Genomic DNA, 24,399 nt, shown 5'->3' with positions numbered 1-24,399 from the left:
AAAAGTGACCAAAACTTCAGCTAGGAAGCATAGGAACTGAGAAATGGTCTGTGGTCACCACCTCCAGAACCACTTTTTTATTGGGGGTGTCCTGCTAATTGCCTATAATTTCCACCTGTTGTCTGTTCCATTTGCACAACAGCATGTGAAATTGATTGTCAATCAGTGTTGCTTCCTGAGTGGACAGTGTGATTTCACTGAAGTGTGATTGACTTAGAGATACATTGTGTTGTTTAAGTGTTCCCTTTATTTTTTTGAGCAGTGTATAATAGTTGAGGGGATATGATAGTATGTGAGTTATGCAATAAGAATAGCTTGTCTATTGGGATATGTATTTTAGCTTAGAATGTAACTATAACGGAAAAATATGTTTTTATTATTGGCACATTATTAGTTTTATTTTATTTTGCATACATCAGCTGCTAGGTTTATTACATTAGTTCACATGTATCATCTAATTTGGTTTGTTGGTTTTGCATGAAATTTATTGTGGTTCTTTAATTGTGTTTTATATTTATATGAATGAATTATGTTATAATTGTATAGTGGAATCACGAGTCAATTATGCACAACACAATCGTTATGTTTTTATATATTTAATGTTTAAACATAATATTTAATATGGTATGAAATGATATTATTACAATTAATATGCAATTTAATATATGTATATTGCACTATTATTACAATTGAGTCACTCTTTGCACTCTATAAAAAGCAGTCTGAGATTATTGTTCCATTGTCAAGTGGTTCTAGAACAGCATTTTAACATATGAATAACTCACTTACCCCCTGGATATATTTATTTAAGCTCAGTGTAGCAATATTTTCTTCTCTGTTGTCTCCCCTGTGCTGTGCGCATGACCGCTGTAATACCTAGCCGCGGCCACACGCCCCATGTCAAGAAGACAGCGTCGTGCATCCCACGTGACAATAGAACGTGGTTATGTGTGACGTCGCTGTAACGAGAAGAGTAGATGGCATTATGACGGTAGAAAACCTGTACACATGTGCCATCTCCACACTGGGGAGAGCAAGTTCCCTGTATATATAATGTATTAACATTACCAGTAACATAGTAACATTAAGCCCTCTGAGGAAGGATCAAATGCGCGCTCGGGGTCCAGATTGCAGTGGCAAATTCTAAGATGGGTGAGTTATTCATTTGGTAACCGTAGTATGACATCTGAAGGGCAGTCAGTCACCAGGCTAGTATAATTGGGAAGCTCTCTAAACATTGAGTTATACACATGCATCCCTTTCTGCCTACTTTGTATATATTGATATATTGATCGGATAAAGGATTAGCTGCACTCATTGTGGACACAGTTTTCATTATTTGTTTATGGCATTGCACTGGCTTGTTGTTTGAACCATTTTTAAACATTTAGTTCTATCATATGCACTTTGTGTTTTTAATTGATGCAATAAAGAGATAGATTTTTTATATTACACAGGCAACTTGTCTTTTTTGTGTATAATCATTAGGATGAAGTTGTATAATTGGTAGATGAACATGGTTAGTCTCATTTTTAAGAACTGCATGTTTAGGCTGTGTTCACACGTTCACACATTTCAGTTAAATAGTGGTACCGTAACTAATTAGCGCATGCATTTGTTCCTCAAATATACAAAATTGAAGTAAAAATAACACATTTTACTGAAATCATGCTATAAAATGTGCCAAAATTGCATGCGATAATAAATTAGTCGCTGTATTACTAATAAAAAAATAATAATAGAGGATAAGGGAATTAGGAAAGGGTTAACGGGAGGACTTGAAGAAGTGAGGACCACATGGTGACAGAGGAAAAACAGTAGGAGAAGAGAAGACGGCACCTGAAGGGTTAACAGAGGATAATATGGAAGGAACAGCACCTTTAAAGGGGTACTCCACCCCAAGACATCTTATCCCTATCCAAACGATAGGGGATTAGATGTCTGATCACGGGGGTCCCGCCACCCCCTCCCATAGACTTGCATTGAGGGGGTGGGGCGTGACATCACACGGGGGCAGAGTCGTGATGTCCCAATCTTCCGTTCCCGTGGTCGGGAGCCAGAACCTCCAGCACTGCCGGAAGCAGATACAGGTGGGTGCTGCATGCTATATTGCGGGGATCCCCAGCGGCGGGACCCCCGCGATCAGACATAGGTTTCTTGTGACAAGAAGCGCTGAGGAAAAGAAGGAAGTGCCAGCTTCTGGTCTCAGTGCTAGAGGTAGGCCGCAGATGTTGCAGGACTGAAGCATGTACTAAAAGGTACTGGAGGGTAAAGGAGGACAGTGGGGGACATTAAGGGTAAATATATATATAATATATAAAGTAGTAAATATAGTAGTAGTACTATGTTACTAGACCACCCCCTCTAACAATCGATGAAATCAGTAATGGAAATCGTCATTAAGATTTCCATTATTGATTTTTATCGATAATGAGGAGATTTATCAAAAAAATGTGCAGAAGAAAAGTTGTCTAGTTGCCCATAGCCTTAAAAAAAAAAAAAAATTAATAACCAATCTGGTTGCTATTGGCCACTGGTCAACTTTTTCTCTATGCAGGTTTTGATAATTCTCCCCCAATATTCATTTATGGTTGCTGCCCTGGTGTGAACACAGCCTAATGGGATGAATAACCTAAGAAAAAATGCTAGAATTACTTATCTTTCTTGATACATGCAGAACAGTGTCATTTAGCACATTTCCATGTGTTTCTTATATAACATATAAAACAGTAAACACATACATAATTCATTATTTTACCTTGCATTTTGTGACCTATTAACTAGCATTTAAATGAGTCTATTTTGAATGCTGCAAACAAAATTCCAATAAAATTTGCATTGCCAAGATTACAACACTTCACAGAGCCTAGACTATGCTCATCTGCAATTCTATTGCCACATTAACACATGTGAACAACCTCGCTCGAAGTAATTTTGTAATACCTGTTGCATAACATTGAAAGCAGCCATTATGGTGATGTCGCTTTCAGAATTCGGAGGACAGTCTTGTTTGGCTTCTGTTTCAAATACTTGTTATTTACTCCCCATTCTAATAATAAAGCAATTGGAAAAGAAAAGTGCATTTTCCTGGAATCTCAAACAGTGAATGCCAACAAACCAAAGCTATGTGTGCTATGAAGAGTGAATGAAGTCACAGTAACTAAATTAGGGGACGTCACCAGCACACTCCACAACCCATAGCTATGTTCAACGAGGAAAGGCATTACACAGCTTGCAAGACAAGCAAAATGTTCACTGGAAAAACATTTTTTAAATCAACTGGTGCCAGAAAGTTAAACAGATTTGTAAATGACTTCTATTAAAAAATCTTAATCCTTCCAGTACTTATCAGCAGCTATATGAGCAACAGGAAGTTCTTTTCTTTTTGAGTTTCCTTTCTGTTCTGACCACAGTGCTCTTTGTTAAGACCTCTATCCATATCAGGAACTGTCCAGAGCAGGAGAAGTTTGCTATGGGTATTTACATCTACTCTGGACAGCTCCTAAAATGGACAGAGGTGTTAGCAGAGAGCACTGTGGTCAGACAGAAAGGAAATTAAAAAATAAAAAAAATAAAAAAAAAGAACTTCCTGTGGAGCATTTAACTGCTGATAAGTACTGGAAGGGTTAATATTTAGTAATTTACAAGTAATTTACAAATCTGTTTAACTTTCTGGCACCAGTTGATTTACAAAAAAAAGTTTTCCAGCAGAGTACCCCTTTAACCTCTTAAGGACCAGGGTTTTTTTCAGTTTTTTTGCACTTCTTTTTCCTCCTTACCTTTAAAAAATCATAACTCTTTCAATTTTGCACCAAAAATGGTGTCCATATGATGGCTTATTTTTTGCACCACCACCAATTCTACTTTGTAATAACATCAGTCATTTAACCCAGAAATCTATGGCGAAACAGAAAAAAAAAATCATTGTGCGACAAAATTGAAGAAAAAACACAATTTTGTAACTTGTGGGGGCTTCCATTTCTACACAGTACATTTTTCGGTAAAAATTATACACTTTCGCTTTATTCTGTAGGTCCATACGATTAAAATTATACCCTACTTATATAGGTTTGATTTTGTTGTACTTGTGGAAAATATCATAACTAAATGCTCGAACATGTATACGTTTAAAATTGTCATCTTCTGACCCCTATAACTTTTTTTTTTCTGCGTACTGGACAGTATGAGGGCTTATCTTTTGCGCCGTGATCTGAAGTTTTAAATGTACCATTTTTGTATTGATGGGACTTTTTAATCGCTTTTTATGCATTTTTTTCATTATATAAAAAGTGACAAAAACCACGCTATTTTGGACTTTGGAATTTTTTTGCGCGTCCGCCATTGACCCTGCAGTTTAATTAACGATATATTTTTATAATTCGGACATTTCCGCATGCAGCGATACCACACATGTTTATTTTTATTTACACATTTTTTTGTTTATGGGAAAAGGGGGGTGATTCAAACTTTTATTAGGGAAGGGGTTAAATGATCTTTATTAACTTTTTTTTCCACTTTTTTTTTTTTGCAGTGTTACAGCTCTCATAGGGGGCTATAACACTTCACATACTGATCTTTTACATTGATCAATGGTTTATCATAGGAAACCATTGTTCGATGATTCTGCCGCTTGACTGCTCATGCCTGGCTCTCAGGTACTGAGCAGCCATTCACTGATCGGACACCAGAAGGCAAGCAGGGGACCCTTTTCGTGTCCTACAGCTATTCAGGACGCCGCGATTTCACCGTGGCGGTCCTGAACAGCCCACTGAGCTAGCCGGGGGTAATTTAGTTGCCCTTTAGACACGGTGATCAACTTTGAACGCTGCGTCTAAAGGGTTAATAGCGCATAGCCGTGGACCCGCGTGATAGAAAGGGAGCGGACTCAGGGTATACAGGTACGCCCTGTGTCCTTAAGGGGTTAAAGGGGTACTCTGTTGGAAAACATTTTATTTTAAATCCACTAATGCCAGAAAGTTATACAGATTTGTAAATTACTTCTATTTAAAAAATAGTAATACTTCCAGTACTTATCAGCTGTTATGTGCTCCACAGGAAGTTATTTTCTTTTTGAATTTCCTTTCTGTCTGACCACTGTGCTTTCTGCTGACACATCTGTCCATGTCAGGAACTGGGATTGGATAAAAGAAAAAGATGGAAGTTGCTCACTTGATTTCTAAACACCTATTACTGAGCAGACAGTTACCCTCACTTATACCCTCAGTGTTAGAAAGCATAAAATATAATATGAAAAAATGGTATGGTAAATAATGGATTTATTATATTAATTAACACAGTATAGATGCCTTTGGATATGCCACAGGGCCCTTGTGGCTTACTTCAGGCTAGATGGGGGGTATTTATGCCATTTTTGCCATTTTGGCGCAGTGAGTTTTTGCGCCTTTTCTTTGCGCCTTTTGTTTATGCGCATTCCTGTGTTTGGCTATTGTATGTGTGTTTTGAGTCAGGTTTTTGCAGAGGTCAACAAATTTATAAAAATGTGTCATTTTAACCCCTTAAGGACTCAGGGTTTTTCCGTTTTTGCACTTTCGTTTTTTCCTCCTTACATTTTAAAAATCATAACCCTTTCAATTTTCCACCTAAAAATCCATATTATGGCTTATTATTTGCGTTGACAATTCTAATTTGCAGTGAAATTAGTTATTTTACCCAAAAATGCACGGCAAAACGGGAAAAAAAATCATTGTGCGACAAAATCGAAGAAAAAACGCCATTTTGTAACTTTTGGGGGCTTCCGTTTCTACGCAGTGCATACTTCGGTAAAAATTACACCTTATCATTATTCTGTAGGTCCATACGGTTAAAATGATACCCTACTTATATAGGTTTGATTTTGTCGCACTTCTGGAAAAAATCATAACTACATGCAGGAAAATTTATTTGTTTAAAAATGTCATCTTCTGACCCCTATAACTTTTTTTATTTTTCCATGTACAGGGCAGTATGAGGACTCATTTTTTGCGCCGTGATCTGAAGTTTTTATCGGTATAATTTTTGTTTTGATCGGACTTTTTGATCACTTTTTATTTATTTTTTAATGGTATAAAAAGTGACCAAAATACGCTTTTTTGGAGTTTGGAATTTTTTTGCGTGTACGCCATTGACCGTGCGGTTAAATTAATTATATATTTTTATAGTTCGGACATTTACGCACGCGGCGATACCACATATGTTTATTTATTTTTATTTTTTTTACACAGTTTTAGTTTTTTAATGGGAAAAGGGGGGTGATTCAAACTTTTATTAGGGAAGGGGTTAAATGACCTTTATTAACACTTTTTTTTTTTACATTTTTTTTGCAGTGTTATAGGTCCCATAGGGACCTATAACACTGCACACACTGATCTTTTACACAGATCACAGGCGTGTATTAACACGCCTGTGATCGGTGTTATCGGCGCTTAACTGCTCCTGCCTGGATCTCAGGCACGGAGCAGTCATTCGCCGATCGGACACCGAGGAGGCAGGTAAGGGCCCTCCCGCTGTCCTGTCAGCTGTTCAGGACGCCACGATTTCACCGCGGCGGTCCCGAACAGCCCTACTGAGCAGCCGGGTCACTTTCACTTTCACTTTAGAAGCGGCGGTCAGCTTTGACCGCCGCTTCTAAAGGGTTAATACCGCACATCGCCGCGATCGTCGATGTGTGGTATTAGCCGCGGGTCCCGGCCGTTGATGAGCGCCGGGACCGACGCGATATGATGCGGGATCGCGGCGCGATCTCGCTTCATATCGCGGGAGCCGGCGCCGGACGTAAATATACGTCCTGTATCGTTAAGTGGTTAAAAGGCGCAACACTTGCAGATACCTTGTTATTTTATATTTAAAAAAAATATATATAAAATTTGGTACAATTAAAGGGGTTATCCAGGAAAAAAACTTTTTTTATATATCTACTGGCTCCAGAAAGTTAAACAGATTTGTAAATTACTTCTAGCAAAGCATCTTAATCCTTTCAGTACTTATAAGTTTCTGAAGTTAAGGTTGTTCTTTTCTGTCTAAGTCCTCTCTAATGAATCCCCATTTAAGAACCCTACTTGTTTACATGTTTATCCTAATTATTACTTTAAAATAAAATGACTGTGTTTTTACAGATGCAAATGCAAGAGCAGGTGCACCAATCACAACCCACCACCACAAGGAGGGACACGCCCCTTTCCTTTAACCGATTTATAACCCTGTGAACTAATGGAAAGATGTAAAATAAAATGTAAAATAAATGACAGTCACATTGCAGCTACTAAACCACCCTGCAGTAACTCACAAGGAATCAACTCTGAAAGAGCTTCCTGAAACTATCACCTGAAAGGTGGGTAAATTCCCACATATGACATTTATGAAATTGCACAATATTTATAGTGCCTTTTTTGTAAATTTGTTTCAGTTAAAAAGCACCCATGAAAAAATGAAGCAAAAAAACGCATACCACAGCCATTATTCATAAGTACCCCCCAATATCCTTAAATGCAATGGTATAGCAATGAATAAAAATCATAAAAAATAAAATAGAATAAAATGGGAGATGCTGCTGCTAATGTTTAAAGTGCATGACAGTCACCATATAGTAGCTACAAAGGCATTATGCAACTTGTAGTCCTTAAGGTTTAAAGTTTTCCTCTATGTGGGCTGTATGTGAATTGTAGTCCTTAAGAATGATTGACCAATTGCCCGTAAACATATATGTATATTTTTTAAGAAATAACGATATTGCACAATACTTTCTAACTGGGTACAAGTTCATATTGCACATAGATGAAAGAACTACCCACTCCTCCGCATGAATTACAATAAAAGTGTAAGTAGAAGTGCGTTGTGTGTTACAGCCGAGTCCCTGCAGCGATCTCGTGGGTGCACTGGGCAGCACCCACAAGAAGCATGGACGAGTATACACGTCCTAATGGCGGAACGTGCCTCCAGTCTGGACGGGTGGGTATACACGTCCATGGTCCTTAAGGGGTCCTTAAGGACATAGCGTTTTTCCGTTTTTTGCACTTTTGTTTTTACCTCCTTACCTTTTAAAAATCATAACCCTTTCAATTTTGCACCTAAAAATCCATATGATGGCTTATTTTTTGTGCCACCAATTCTACTTTGTAATAACAATATTACATTTTACCCAGAAATCTAAAGCTAAACGTTAAAAAAAATCATTGTGCAACAAAATGGAAGAAAAAACGAAATTTTGAAAATTTTGGGAGCTTCTGTTTCTACGCAGTAAATTTTTCATAAAATATTACACCTTATCTTTATTCTGTAGGTCCATACGATTAAAATTATACTCTACTTATATAGGTTTGACTAGCTGAATACCCGGCGTTGCCCGGTTTTTCCTTCCTAATCCTTGTTGGGGAGGAAAATAAACAAAGGAGGAAGCTTTTGACTTCATATCCCATCCTCATATATTGTTGTAATATCCCGACCCCATATCCTGTCCTCATATCCTGACCTCCTATCCCGTCATCATATCCCAACCTCATAACCCATCCTCACATCTCGTCCTCATATCCCGACCTCCTATCCCGAACTCTTATCCCAACCTCCTATGCCTTCCTCCTATCCTGACCTCCTATTCCGACCTCCTATTCCGACCTCCTATTCCGACCTCCTATTCCGTCCTCCTATCTCAACCTCCTATCCTGACCTCCTATCTTGAACTCCTATCCCATCCTCCTATCTCGACCTCCTATCCTGACCTCCTATCCTGACCTCCTATCCTGACCTCCTATCTTGACCTCCTATCTCGACCTCCTATCTCGACCTCCTATCCCGACCTCCTATCCCGACCTCCTATCTCAACCCCCTATCTCCACCTCTTATCCCGACCTCCTATCCCGACCTCCTATCTCAACCTCCTATCCCGTCCTCCTATCCCGTCCTCCTTTCCCGTCCTCCTATCCCGTCCTCCTATTCCGTCCTCCTAGCCCGACCTCCTATTCCGTCCTCCTATCCCGACCTCCTATCTCGACCTCTTATCACTTCCTACTATCCCATCCTCCTATCTCCACTTCATATCCGGTCCTCATATCCCGACGTCCTAACTCGACCTCCTATCCCGACCATCCCATCCTCATATTCCGACCTGTAATATGTGTACCAGGTATTGAAATGTCTCCAGCCGTACAGAAGTTATGTGAGAACATACATTTCCCATTGATTTGCATGGGACTTTAAACAACACCCCCAACCCTCACAAATGGGGGATGTTAAGGGTTAAATTAACCATCCTATATTTTAAGTGGACATATAAGTAACATGTGACCAAGTATTATTGAAATATCTCCAGCCGTTTGGAAGTTATGCAGTAACATATATTTCCCATAGACATGTATAGGACTTTAAACATAAACCCAGCCCCTGGCAAATGGGGTAAGTAAGGGTTAAATCACCTAGCCTATGTTTGTTGTTGACATATAAGTAACATGTGTGCCAAGTTTCATGTTAATATCTTTAGCCGTTTGGAAGTTTTTGTGGAACATACACACATACATACATACATACATGCATACATACATACATACAAACACACACACACACACACACGTTGAGTTATATATATATATATAGATTTTTTTATTACTTCGGAAAAAAATCATAACTACATGCAGGAAAATTTATATGTTTAAAATTGTCCTCTTCTAACCCCTATAACTTTTTTATTTCTCATGTACGGGGCGGTATGAGGGCTCATTTTTGCGCCGTGATCTGAAGTTTTTATTGGTATCATTTTTGTTTTGATTGGATTTTTTGATCGCTTTTTAGTCATTTTTTTATGTTCTAAAAAGTGACCAAAAATTCGTTATTTTGGACTTTGGAATTTTTTTGACCGTGCAGTCATATTTTTATAGTTTGGACATTTACGCATGTAGCGATACCACATATGTTTATTTTTATTTACAAAGTTTTTTATTTATGGGAAAAGGGGGTGATTCAAACTTTTATTAGGCTTGCAGCAATCAATCGCCGTTCAGACGCACAGGAGGCATGTAAGGCACCCTCTTGCTGCGTCCTACCTGATCGGGACATCGCGATTTTATCTCGATGTCCCGATCAGCCCAACTGAGCTGCCGGGATACTTTTAATTTCACTTTTAAACTAAAGAGTTAATGCCGGACATCTAAAGAGTTAATGTCTGACATCTGCTGGGACGGCGATGTCCGGCATTAGTCACGGGTCCTGGCTGCTGATTGCAGCCGGGACCGTGTGGGTATGATGTGAGCTCAGCTCCTGAGCTCGCTTCATACCTCTCCCATGCTGCAGCGTTGTATAAACCCGGCGTTCTGTGGCAAGGGGTTAAAGGGGTACTCCGGTGGAATATATATATTTTTTTTAATCAACTGATGCCAGAAAGTTAAACATATTTGTAAATGACTTCTATTAAAAAAATCTTTACCCTTCCACATTTATCTACTGAGGAAGGGGTCGGAGGACTACTATTCCCAGCACCCCGAAACACGTCTAGGTTTTGGCACTGTTCACACATCGTACTCATACCAGTGTCCGTACCTAACTGCGAAAGTCCCAGCATCTGAGGAGTTAATCCACTCTCTTTCCGTCTTGCCTGGCGGTATCTCACCTCCAATTACCTCCCGCTGCCCAGGTCTCCACGTGGGACGCCGCTCCCGTTCTCACCGTCACTCCTGCCAGTGTCGGCATCATACCACCAGCAAGCAGCTAGAGAGCGGCCGCAGTCTGTTGCACGGAACATCACGTGTCACCCCACTGCCACCGTGGTTGCGAGTTACAGCGTGCAATCGCTATTAACCATCTGAGGACATACGGGAGAGGACTCTATAGCCACCATACATCGGTCCACATAGTGAGAACCAGACAGCTATAGACGGTGAGAAATTCAACTATTGTTTGTATATTATGCCACCCATCTGGAAATTGACTTTGCAATATTTTCATTAAGCCTATTTTTGCCATCTGATATATAGCGGGACTTTTAACACAGTTACCGGACCAACGGACTGTATCTGCTTATGCCGGACCATCGGATTATTTTATTACCATTTGTTAGCAGCTTATTGTATACATCAATATTATCTGATAACCCTCTGGGGCCCAGTGGAGTTATCCTTTCTAGTGCCTTATTATGTGTATTAATTATTTTATATTCATTACATTTTTATATTGATGCTGTTTGTTATATTCATTTCCACCCATATCATTATGCACCTAGATTGGTGAGGCCTTTGAGGTATAAACTATTATTTTGATCAATATTTTTTCTGACGCCGGTGGGGACCGGTTATAGCTTTGATTACCTTGGTCCTTTTGTTGTGAGCTGCACCTTTTTGAGATTTTTGCATCATTTACAAATCTGTTTAACTTTCTGGCACCAGTTGATTTATCCCTTTAATCTTTTGGGGACCCCTTTAACCTTTTGGGGACCCCTTTAACCTGTTGGGGACCACAGACGCATGGGTATGCCCTTGCGCCCTGGTACTTAAGGACCAAGGGCTTACTTGTACGCCCGTGGAAATTTCGATCCCCGCTGCTAGCCGGACGGGGATCGGACCGGGATGCCTGCTGAAATCATTCAACAGGCATCACGTGCAAATGCCTGGGGGACTACCCCATGTTGGCAATTTGCAGTGATTCCAGGCTGATCGGGTCTCTGATGAACGGATAGCCCGGAAAATAGGGATGATTGGAGCTGTCAGAGACAACTCTGACCATCCTGAAGGATAGGAGTGAGGTGGCAGGGGTGCCACCTCCTCCTATCTGCTGCGATTGGCCGGTCAGGATTGACCGGCAAATCGCAGGGCAGGGGTGGGGGTGAAAGTTTGTTTTCCCAAGGCTCGGGCTCGGGCCTAACTCACTGCGGGAGATAGCTGTATAGGTCCTTCCTCGTCAGGAGCGCAGGAGCAAAGAGCAATGCCCTTATATGGGCAGGGGCAGGGCCATTTTGGATTGGTCCCAGAAACTGTCACTCACTGTTGTTACGCCTAGCGCTCCGGGTCCCCGCTCCTCCCCGGAGCGCTCACGGCGTCTTTCTCCCTGCAGCGCCCCGGTCAGTCCCGCTGACCGGGAGCGCCGCACTGTCATGGCCGTTGGGGATGCGATTCGCACAGCGGGACGCGCCCGCTCGCGAATCGCATCCCAGGTCACTTACCCGTCCCGGTCCCCTGCTGTCATGTGCTGGCGCGCGCGGCTCCGCTCTCTAGGGCGCGCGCGCGCCAGCTCTCTGAGACTTAAAGGGCCAGTGCACCAATGATTGGTGCCTGGCCCAATTAGCTTAATTGGCTTCCACCTGCTCCCTGGCTATATCTGGTCTCCTCCCTTGCACTCCCTGGCCGGATCTTGTTGCCTTGTGCCAGTGAAAGCGTTTAGTGTGTCCAAAGCCTGTGTACCTGAACTTCTGCTACCCATCCTGACTACGAACCTTGCCGCCTGCCCCCGACCTTCTGCTACGTCTGACCTTGCCTCTGCCTAGTCCTTCTGTCCCACGCCTTTTCAGCAGTCAGCGAGGTAGAGCCGTTGCTAGTGGATACGACCTGGTTGCTACTGCCGCAGCAAGACCATCCCGCTTTGCGGCGGGCTCTGGTGAATACCAGTAGCCTCTTAGAACCGGTCCACTAGCACGGTCCACGCCAATCCCTCGCTGACACAGAGGATCCACTACCTGGAAGCCGAATCGTGACAGTAGATCCGGCCATGGATCCCGCTGAGGTGCCGCTGCCAAGTCTCGCTGACCTTACCACGGTGGTCGCTCAGCAATCGCAGCAGATTGCCCAACAAGGACAGCAGCTGTCGCAGTTGACCGCCACGTTACAGCAACTTCTGCCTCTGCTACAGCAGCAACCATCTCCTCCGCCAGCTCCTGCACCTCCTCCGCAGCGAGTGGCCGCTCCTAGCCTCCGCTTGTCCCTGCCGGACAAATTTGATGGGGACTCCAGACTCTGCCGTGGATTTTTGTCTCAGTGTTCCCTGCATATGGAGATGATGTCGGACTTGTTTCCTTCAGAACGGTCTAAGGTGGCGTTCGTAGTAAGCCTTCTTTCAGGAAAGGCCTTGTCTTGGGCCACACCGCTCTGGGACCGCAATGATCCTGCCACAGCCACAGTCCAGGCCTTCTTCACTGAACTCCGGAGTGTCTTCGAGGAGCCAGCCCGAGCTTCTTCTGCCGAGACTGCCCTGTTGAACCTGGTTCAGGGTAATTCTTCCGTTGGCGAGTATGCCGTACAATTCCGTACTCTTGCTTCAGAATTATCCTGGAATAACGAGGCTCTCTGCGCGACCTTTAAAAAAGGCCTATCCAGTCGCATCAAGGATGTGCTGGCCGCACGAGAGATTCCTGCCAATCTGCAAGAACTCATCCATCTAGCTACCCGCATTGACATGCGTTTTTCTGAGCGACACCAAGAGCTCCGCCAGGAAAAAGACTTAGATCTCTGGGCACCTCTCCCACAGTATCCGTTGCAATCTACGCCTGGGCCTCCCGCCGAGGAGGCCATGCAAGTGGATAAGTCTCGCCTGACCCAGGAAGAGAGGAATCGCCGTAGGGAAGAAAATCTCTGTCTTTACTGTGCCAGTACCGAGCATTTCTTGGTGGATTGCCCTATCCGTCCTCCACGCCTGGGAAACGCACGCACGCACCCAGCTCACGTGGGTGTGGCGTCTCTTGGTTCCAAGTCTGCTCCTCCACGTCTCACGGTACCCGTGCGGATTTCTTCTTCAGCCAGCTCCTCCCTCTCAGCTGTGGCCTGCTTGGACTCCGGTGCCTCAGGAAATTTTATTTTGGAGTCTTTTGTTAATAAATTCAGCATCCCGGTGACCCGTCTCGTCAAGCCGCTCTACATTTCCGCGGTCAACGGAGCCAGATTGGACTGCACCGTGCGTTACCGCACAGAGCCCCTCCTCATGTCTATTGGACCCCACCTTGAGAGGATTGAGTTCTTCATTCTCCCCAACTGTACCTCTGAGGTTCTCCTCGGTCTGCCTTGGCTCCGGCTTCATTCCCCCACCATTGATTGGACCACCGGGGAGATCAGGAACTGGGACTCTGCCTGCCACAGGAAGTGCCTCTCCCCCCCTCCCAGTCCCGTCAGGCAAGCCTCTGTGCCACCCCATGGCCCCCGTCCTGGTGTCACACTGCCCCGTGCCAGGCCTCGCCCTCTGCCCTCCCTCCCCATTCCCACTCCTGCTGTACTGCCTGCCGTTGAGGAAACCCTCCATTCTTTCCCGGTGTCCTCATCCCAGGGGAGGCAGTTACTGGACAAAGAGAATGGGAGACCTAAGGGGGGGGGTACTGTTACGCCTAGCGCTCCGGGTCCCCGCTCCTCCCCGGAGCGCTCACGGCGTCTTTCTCCCTGCAGCGCCCCGGTCAGTCCCGCTGACCGGGAGCGCCGCACTGTCATGGCCGTTGGGGATGCGATTCGCACAGCGGGACGCGCCCGCTCGCGAATCGCATCCCAGGTCACTTACCCGTCCCGGTCCCCTGCTGTCATGTGCTGGCGCGCGCGGCTCCGCTCTCTAGGGCGCGCGCGCGCCAGCTCTCTGAGACTTAAAGGGCCAGTGCACCAATGATTGGTGCCTGGCCCAATTAGCTTAATTGGCTTCCACCTGCTCCCTGGCTATATCTGGTCTCCTCCCTTGCACTCCCTGGCCGGATCTTGTTGCCTTGTGCCAGTGAAAGCGTTTAGTGTGTCCAAAGCCTGTGTACCTGAACTTCTGCTACCCATCCTGACTACGAACCTTGCCGCCTGCCCCCGACCTTCTGCTACGTCTGACCTTGCCTCTGCCTAGTCCTTCTGTCCCACGCCTTCTCAGCAGTCAGCGAGGTAGAGCCGTTGCTAGTGGATACGACCTGGTTGCTACTGCCGCAGCAAGACCATCCCGCTTTGCGGCGGGCTCTGGTGAATACCAGTAGCCTCTTAGAACCGGTCCACTAGCACGGTCCACGCCAATCCCTCGCTGACACAGAGGATCCACTACCTGGAAGCCGAATCGTGACAACTGTTACAAGGAGTGATGGGTAGAATACGTCACAGGGACCTCCAAAGGTCCTAAAGCAAAAACCATAGAGTTTTCCCAATCACGTGACCAGCAGGTCCTGATATGCTGTATACAGGTAATTAACTATTTATAGACCTTTATACAATCATGTTTACATGCATCCTTAATAAACCATTAGCTCAATAACTATCTAGATGAGAGGTGACCAGGGGTGAACTAGACAATGGGGACCCCGACGTCCTAGGGACTCTGGCTAAGGGGACCCACATACGCAGGTACCGGATAGGATACAGTACCGGGACACCACAAACCCCCTTACTTAAGATAAGTCGACCTTGACGCCTGTCCCCTAAAACACAGGGACTAGGACTAGGACAGGATGATCTATACATTTGCCATACATCCTAGTATCTGGACTAGACAATAGAAATCTATCTAGACATTGGTGCTATCTAGACACTAACGCTATCTAGACATTAACGAAGCTATCTATCCTTTAGTTTCTAGCTTCTTAGACATTTTCATTAAGCTTACTATACATTCTAAGCTTACTGGACAATTAGGCAGCTATCTGACATGTAGTTTCCAGCTCCTAAGACATTTTAGTAGCTCTCTACACATTCTTGGAGGCTAAACTGAACATTAGTATTTCTCTCTATACATGAGACTATCTGGACATTAGTTCAGCTCTATATACCTTTAGCGTCAAGCTGACTAGACATTTTTTATTATCTCACACATTTTATCTTTTTGCCAACAATAAGTTACCTGTTAGTACACATAAGGTTATACTGGCTAGCCGGAAGCTAGGTCACAGTAAGGATGGCTGCTAGTGTCTATCGGCTACACGCTACTTACCCCTAGAGCACTTTCAAAACAACCTAACTAGGTTATTCTTTGAATTACGTGTTTAATTCTGTATAAACAAGAGCACCTACTGGCCTGGCAGAGCATCTCACACACGCAATGAAAGAGAAGAAGTGTACCTAACAGTGGCAGGAATTGGGTATCAATATGGTACAATTCCTATGGGTTTTCTTAAGTGAGATATTTATGTTGATGTATGTACTAGAGAAACTTGAGGTAGTACATTTAAGTTAGTAATCTAGGGTACTATGTGTGCAAGTACTATTTTAAGGAGCAATGTTCCCTAATGTTTTTATTGAGACAGGTGCTAGAGATGGGCGACAGCAATAATACTACCCTCGGAGGAGCCGAGGTGTCCCCTGTTGAGTTACCTACTAAACACCTTTAGCATTTTATACATTTATATGTACAATAATTATTTATGTTTCTAGTGTTGAGTGTACACGTGCAGCACGTCGATATTTTCTGTGTACAGCTCTAACTCACTTTTTATGTACATAGACTATTTTTCTATGTACAAACCTTACTTATTTTTTATGTACACAGTCACAAGGATATCTTCCTGTGTACAAGAACCATATACATATTTACTATACAGACTTTCACAATTATGAACACTCCAACATGGTTCAGGCGCATTCACCCAATAAGTGCAACATTTAGCATAAGAGTTCTTATGAAGTTGCTGGTATATACATAAAAAAGGCGTGTAAGGATCAGCAGTCCACCTACACTAGGAGTTCATGGAAGGGAAAGGTAAACACGGCCTTACCACAACTCAGCCGGATACAGTCCTTAATGAATCTCCTACAGGCTAGGAGTCTCTTGACTTAATAGTCAGGCACAAGCTTATTGGTTACATTGCTGAACTTGGAACCAATCCTAGCACAGTCCTGCTAGGCACAATTCTTGAACTGGGTTGCTGTAAGACAAAAGTGGTTAACATAAGAAACAATCTGACATTACTTTAAAGTCCCTTTAGAGAATATTCTTCTTTACTCTTCTAGTGCCTCTCTAAGTTCCTCTGTATCTGCCAACATCAGGGGCAGGATTAGAATTGACATAGCTTTGCCACACCACATTGGTGAGGATGGAGTGGTGAAAAGCAGCATTAGCAGGGGTTATAGGCTTACTAGCCAGGATCAAAGTGGGGCAATAGGGCTTGAGTACCATCTCCAAACTAGGATGGACCCACGACTCTTTCGTTGGTACCCTGGAAGCAGGCAGACTCTCCATGTCAGAAGAGGGCCTTGGTACATACGTTGGTACCTGTGCAGGAGGCAAACTCTCATTGCTTCGAAAGGGCCTAGGATAGGATACAGTACCGGGACACTACAGCTACAACTTCCAACATGCCCTTCGGCTGTCTGGGCATGCTGGGAGTTGTAGTATTGTAACAACTGGAGGCACACTGGTTGGGAAACATTGTCTGTTTCCTAACTCAGTGTTTCCCAACCTGTGTGCCTCCTGCTGTTGCAAAACTGAAACTCCCAGCATGCACTGACAGACCATGCATGCTGGGAGTTGTAGTTTTGCAACAGCTGGAGGCACATGGGTTGGGAAATACTGAGTAAGGAAACAGACAGTGGTGCGGAAACACTGTGGTAGCCTGTTACCTAACTCAGTGTTTCCCAATCCCAACCAGTGTGCCTTTAGCTGTTGCATAACTACGACTCCCAGCATTCACAGTCTGTCACAGTCTGTCCCTAGCCCCACCTCTGTCCTGCCCCTATTCCTGCCCAGTATGTATATGAATACAGGAATAGGGGGTGCAGTGTGCTTGAGGCTGTTGGGTACTTTGAGGGATGGCAATGCAAATCACCTTAACTACACCAAGTGCCTTAAAACACTAACTCCTCCTTTTTGTGCCAACTTGGATCTCTGTCTGTGATACCCAGTCCAACTTGGCTCCAGCCTCCACTCACCATTAAAGGGGTACTCCGGTGGAAAACTTTTTTTATTTTTTTTAAATCAACTGGTGCCAGTAATCCTTCCAGTACCTATTAGCTGGTGCCAGTAATCCTTCCAGTACCTATTAGCTGCTGTATACTACAGAGGAAATTCTCTTCTATTAGGGATTTATTTTCTGTTACGACCACAGTGCTCTCTGCTGACACCTCTGTCCATTTTGGGAAATGTCCAGAGCAGCATATGTCCAGAGAGCAGTGTGGTCATGACAGAAAAGAAATCCCAAATAGAAAATAATTTGTTCTGTAGTATACAGCTGCTAATAAGTACTGGAAATGAAACAATTTTAATTGAAGTAATTTACATTTCTGTTTAACTTTCTGGCACCAGTTGATTTAAAAAAAAAGTTTTCTACCAGAGTACCTGCCTTTCACTGCTCACTACACGATGGCTGTCAGATATATAACTCATATCCCTGACTGTGCCATCATATAGTGAGCGGTGAAAGGCAGGTAGAAAATAGCAACTAATCCATTCATAAGCCACACACTTTACCTTTTTTGCCCCTGGCTTGGGTGAGGCTGAGGCCTCTTAGATTTATTACAGAAATAGCACAGCAGCACAGAGTATTTATGGAGTGAACTGTAGTGAGTTAGACTGTCTGCCTTTCTACAGTCCCTGCCAGAAATACTCCGTGCTGCTGGGAAGCCTACTCCTTCTATCTGCCTTTCACCGCCCCCTACATAATGGTACAGTCAGAGATATAAGTTATATTTCACATATAGGCAGGTAGACGATACATACAACTATACCATTCATAAGCCAGCCACCTGCCTGGCCAGGCTAGCCAGTTTATGTGTCCATGCAGATGCCGACTGAGAAAGCCGGCAGAGAGATCAGGGCACTTCTTCGGCAGGGCTCTGTGCACAGAGGACAAGCAGGGCTCTGTACACTGAGGACAAGCAGGGCTCTGTACACTGAGGGGGCTCCGTACACTGGCAAAAAGCAGGGCTCTTTACATTGAGGACAAGCAGGACTCTTTACATTGAGGACTAACAGGGCTCTTTTCACTGAGGACAAGCAGGACTCCTGTACACTGAAGACAAGCAGGGCTCTATACACTGAGGACAAGAAGGGCTCTGTACACTGAGGGGGCTCCGTACACTGGCAACAAGCAGGGCTCTGTACACTGAGGACAAGCAGGGCTCTGTACACTGAGGACAAGCAGGGCTCTGTACACTGAGGACAAGCGGGGCTCTGTGCACTGAGGACAAGCAGGGCTCCATACACTGAGGACAAGCAGGGCTCCGTACACTGAGGACAAGCAGGGCTCCGTACACTGAGGACAAGCAGGGCTCTGTACACTGAGGACAAGCAGGGCTCCGTACACTGGGGACAAGCAGGGCTCTGTACACTGAGGACAAGCAGGGCTCTGTACACTGAGAACAAGCAGGGCTCTGTACACTGAGGACAAGCAGGGCTCTGTACACTGAGGACAAGCAGGGCTCTGTACACTGAGGACAAGCAGGGCTCTGTACACTGAGGACAAGCAGGGCTCTGTACACTGAGGACAAGCAGGGCTCTTTACACTGAGGACAAGCAGGGCTCCGTACACTGTGGACAAAGCAGGACTCCCGTACACTGAAGGCAAGCGGGGCTCTCTACACTGAAGACAAGCAGGGCTCTGTACACTGAGGACAAATAAGCAGGGCTCTGTACACTGAGGACAAGCAGGGCTCTTTACACTGAGGACAAGCAGGGCTCCGTACACTGAGGACAAACAGGACTCCTGTACACTGAAGACAAGCGATGCTCTCTAAACTGAGGAAAAGCAGGGCTCTTTACATTGAGGACTAACAGGGCTCTTTTCACTGAGGACAAGCAGGACTCCCGTACACTGAAGACAAGCAGGGCTCTGTACACTGAGGACAAGCAGGGCTCTGTACACTGAGGACAAGCAGGGCTCTGTAAACTGAGGACAAGCAGCGCTCTGTTCACTGAGGACAAGTAGAGCTCTGTACACTGAGAATAAGCAGGCCGGGAGCACTGGTCTTCAACGGCAGCAGTGAACTCTGACACTGCCGCACTTAAATGTGAAGTTCACGTGACCTAAACGCCGCTCCCAGGCAGCCACTGGGGTTCTCTTAAAGGATATAACTGTAACAACTCCGGCCCAACTCCGACCTAGCGGCCGCGGCGGGCCCTTACCCCTTAATGACGCAGGGTATTTTCCGTTTTCGCATTTTCATTTTTTCCTCATCACCTTCTAAAAATCATAATGCTTTCAATTTTGCACCTAAAAATCCATATTATGGCTTATTTTTTTGCACCATCAATTCTACTTTGCTGTGACATCAGTCATTTTACCCAAAAATCCACGGCGAAAAGAAAAAAAAAAATCATTGTGCAACAAAACTGAAGAAAAAATGCCAATTTGTAACTTTTGGGGGCTACCGTTTCTACGCAGTGCATTTTCCAGTAAAAAGTTACACCTTCTCTTTATTCTGTCATCCTAGTAATACCCTACTTATATAGGTTTGATTTTGTCCTCTTCTAACCCCTATAACTTTTTTTATTTTTCTGCATATGAGGATGAATGAGGGCTCATTTTTTGCGCCGTGATCTGGCGTTTTTATCGCTTTTTGATCACATTTTATTCCCTTGTTTATGGTAAAAAAAAGTGACCAAAAATAATCTCTTTTGGACTTTGGAATTTTTTTTATGCGTAAGCCGTAGACCGTGCGGTTTAATTAACAATGTATTTTTATAGTTCGGACATTTACGCACGCGGCGATACCACATATGTTTATTTTTATTTTTATTTACACAGTTTTTTTATTTATTGGGAAAAGGGGAGTGATTCTGACTTTTAATATGGAAGGGGTTAAATGATCTTTATTAACATTTAATTTATTTTGCAGTGTTATAGCTCCCATAGGGGGCTAGTACACTGCACACACTGATCTTCTACACAGATCACTGCCAGTCAATAGCCAGGCATTGATCAGTGTTATCGCAGCTCGACTGCTCCTGCCTGGATCTCAGGCACGGAGCAGTCATTCGGCGATCGGACAGTGAGGAGGCAGGTAGGGACCCTCCAGCTGTCAAGCAAGCTGTTTGCGGCGGTCCCGAACAGCTCCACTGAGTTGACCGGTAACTTTTACTTTCACTTTAGACGCGGCGATCAACTTTGATCCCCGCATCTGAAGGGTTAATACCGGGCATCACCGCGATCGGTGATGTCCGGTATTAGCCGCGGGTCCTGGCCGTTGATGGCCGCCGGGACCGACGTGATATGACGTGGGGTTAGCGCGTGACCCGCATTCTATCGCAGGAGCCCGCTCATGAAGTATGCATACGTCATGTGGCGGGAAGGGGTTACAAAAATAAAAAAACATTTTTTTTTATTTTTTATGACAGGCGGCGGATAGCGGGCCCTTTTCCCGGCAGGGCCTTGCCCCTGGATGCGGCAAATTTTCCGCTGTACCCTAAAAACACTACACTAACCCTAAATAAGGAGTAACACACTACATATACACTACACCCTTACACTGTCACCCCCCCCCCACCCCAATAAAAATTAAAAACGTCTTGTATGTCAGTTTTTCCAAAGCGGAGCCTCCAGCTGTTGCAAAATAACAACTCCCAGTATTGCCGGACAGCCATTGACTGTCCAGGCATGTTGGAAGTTTTGCAACAGTTTGGGGGAAACTGACGTACAGTATTTTTGGTGGAGGAGGCAATTGAAACGTTTGCATCTGGGTACACCCCTATGAAAATCCCTAATTTATGTCTCAAATGCACATTGCGCTCTCTCACTTCAGAGCCCGGTCGTATTTCAAGGCAACAGTTTAGGGCCACACATGGGATATCTCTGTACTCGGGAGAAATTATGCTACAAATTTTTGGTGGCTTTTTCTCCTTTTACCCCTTATGAAAAGGTAAAGTTGGGGTCTACACCAGCATGTTAGTGTAAATTTTTTTTCTTTTTTACACTAACATGCTGCTGTTGGCCCATACTTTTCATTTCATAAGAGGTAAAAGGGAAAAAAAGACCCCCAAGATTTGTAACACAATTTCTCAAAAGTACAGAAATACCCCATATGTGGACGTAAAATGCTCTGTGGGCACACAACAAAGCTCAGGAGTGAGAACGCATCATGTACTTTTGAGGCCTAAACTGGTGATTTGCACAGGGGTGGCTGCTGGTTAAAGCGGTTCTGACATAAATTCAAAAAAATTAAAACCCACATGTGACCCCATTTTGGAAGCTACACCCCTCACGGAATGTAACAAGGGATATAGTGAGCCTTAACACCCCACATTGACTGACAGATTTTTTGAACAATGGTCCGTGAAAATTAAAAATGCAATTTTTCATTTGCACAGCCCACTGTTACAAAGATCTGTCAAATGCCAGTGGGGTGTAAATGCTCACTGCACTCCTTGTTAAGTTCCTTGAGGGGTTTAGTTACCCAAATAATGTGCCATGTGGTTGTTTTTCACTGTTCTGTCACCATGGGGGCTTTCTGGATAAGACATGCCCCGCAAAAACCATTTCAGCAAAATTCGCTTTCCAAAAGCCCAATATTGCTCCATCCCTTCTGAGCCCTCTAGTGCACCCACAGATCACTTTACATCCACATATGAGGTATTTCCTTACTCGAGAGAAATGGGGTTTCAAATTTTGGGTGAAATTTTCACCTATTACTCCTTTTGAAAATGAAAAATTTGGGGTAACATCAGCATTTTGTGAAAAAAATGTAAATTTAGAAATTTTATTAAAATTTATTAAAATAAAAATTTCACGTCCAATTTCAATTCAAAGTCATCAATGGGGGGGTGTAGTTTCCCAAATAGTTGCCATGTTGGGTGTTTTTTGCTGTTCTGGCACCATGGGGGCTTCCTAAATGTAAAAACAATTTAGCAAAATTCGCTCTCCAAAATCCCATTGTCGCTCCTTCTCTTCCGAGCCCTCTAGTGCACCCACAAAACTTTACATCCATATATGAGGTATTTCCTTACTCAAGAGAAATTGTGTTACAAATTTTATGGGGCTTTTTCTCCTTTTACCCCTTGTAAAAATAAAAAAAATATCGGTCCACAAGAACATTTTCACCCTACTATTTATTTTTACCAGCATACAAAATGACTGTTGTCTGGCATTTTTCCCAGCTTGCAATGTGGTCGAGACCTGACTCACTAGTCAGCTGATGACAGGGAGCCTGTCTGCTTCAATGGGTGGAGTGATTGGGGGTGATTGGCAGAGGAGAAATCCAACTTAACTTGAAGTTGTGAGCAGAGTGCACTCCAGAATTTGGAGACGAACTGGACTCCCCGGTCAGAGACAATATGTGTCGGCAATCCATGGAGACGTCTTCTCTGCTGGACGAAAATTAATAAAAAAGTTAAATCTGGAGAAGAACAGGGACCAGCAAGCCTGATGAGGATTGAGACGATGGGCTAACTGAAGATAAAGCAAGTTCTTGTGATCCGTATAGATGGTTATTGGATCACAGAGCCCTCTAAGAGATGACGTCATTCTTCTAAGGCACCCTTAATAGCCAGGAGCTCACGATCTCCTATAGTATAATTTCTCTCCGCTGGAGAGAAGGTCTTCGAGAAGAATCCGCAAGTCACAGTCTTACCCTTGAAAGATCTTTGTGTCAAGACTGCTCCTGCCCCGACAGTAGACGCATCCACCTCTAAGGTAAATGGCGTGTCCGGATCAGATCTTGACAACACCGGAGCAGATGCTAAGGCAGACTAACTTTTTGAAGGCTTCTTTGGCCTATAGAGTCCAGACCGTAGGATTGGCAGCTTTTTTGGTTAGAGATACGATAGGGGCAACCAATGTGGAGTAGTGGGGAATAAACTGTCGATAATAATTGTCAAAGCCAAGGAAGCGCTGAATCGCTTTCAGTCCAGTTGGTTGAGGCCACTCAAGTACAGCGGATAACTTGTTATGATCCATTTGTAGTCCTTGACTGGTAACAATATATCCCAGAAAAGGAAGGCTGGTCTTTTTAAAGGTACACTTTTCTAGTTTTGCGTAGAGTTGGTTGTCTCGGAGACGATGCAAAACTTGACGGAGATGGAGACGATGAGTGTGGAGATTGGGTGAATAGATGAGGATGTCATCCGAATAGACAAGGACATAGGAGTAGAGAAGGTCCCGAAAAATTTCATTGACAAACTCCTGGAAGACTGCTGGAGCATTACATAGTCCGAATGGCATAATAAGATATTCAAAATGATGTCCATCTCGAGTATTAAACGTGGTCTTCCACTCGTCCCCTTCTCTTATACAAATTAAGTTAAGGGCACCTTGAAGATCCAATTTGGAGAAAATCCTGGCACCTCGCAGATGGTCAAATAACTCTGAGATTAAAGTGATATAGATTTTATTAGTGCTCTTGTAACTATCTTACTCCCGGTCAAATCTGTATAAAGAATCTATATACCGAAGTATACCAAAGTAAATCAAACGGAGCCATTGTCAGTTTCAAATGTTTCAAAGTTCTGTGTGCTCTTCTGAGCTTTATTTCAAACCGTTCAAGCTTATATTACCTATGTAATTAACATAAGTTCCCACCCTCACTAGTGGGGTGACCTAGAATAAAGGGAGTGAGCAAATAACAGAGA

The sequence above is a fragment of the Hyla sarda genome, chromosome 7, assembly GCF_029499605.1.
Source record: "Hyla sarda isolate aHylSar1 chromosome 7, aHylSar1.hap1, whole genome shotgun sequence".
NCBI classification, from domain to species: domain Eukaryota; kingdom Metazoa; phylum Chordata; class Amphibia; order Anura; family Hylidae; genus Hyla; species Hyla sarda.
The sequence above is the reverse complement of the archived record's forward strand: the minus strand, read 5'-3'. Positions refer to the sequence as shown.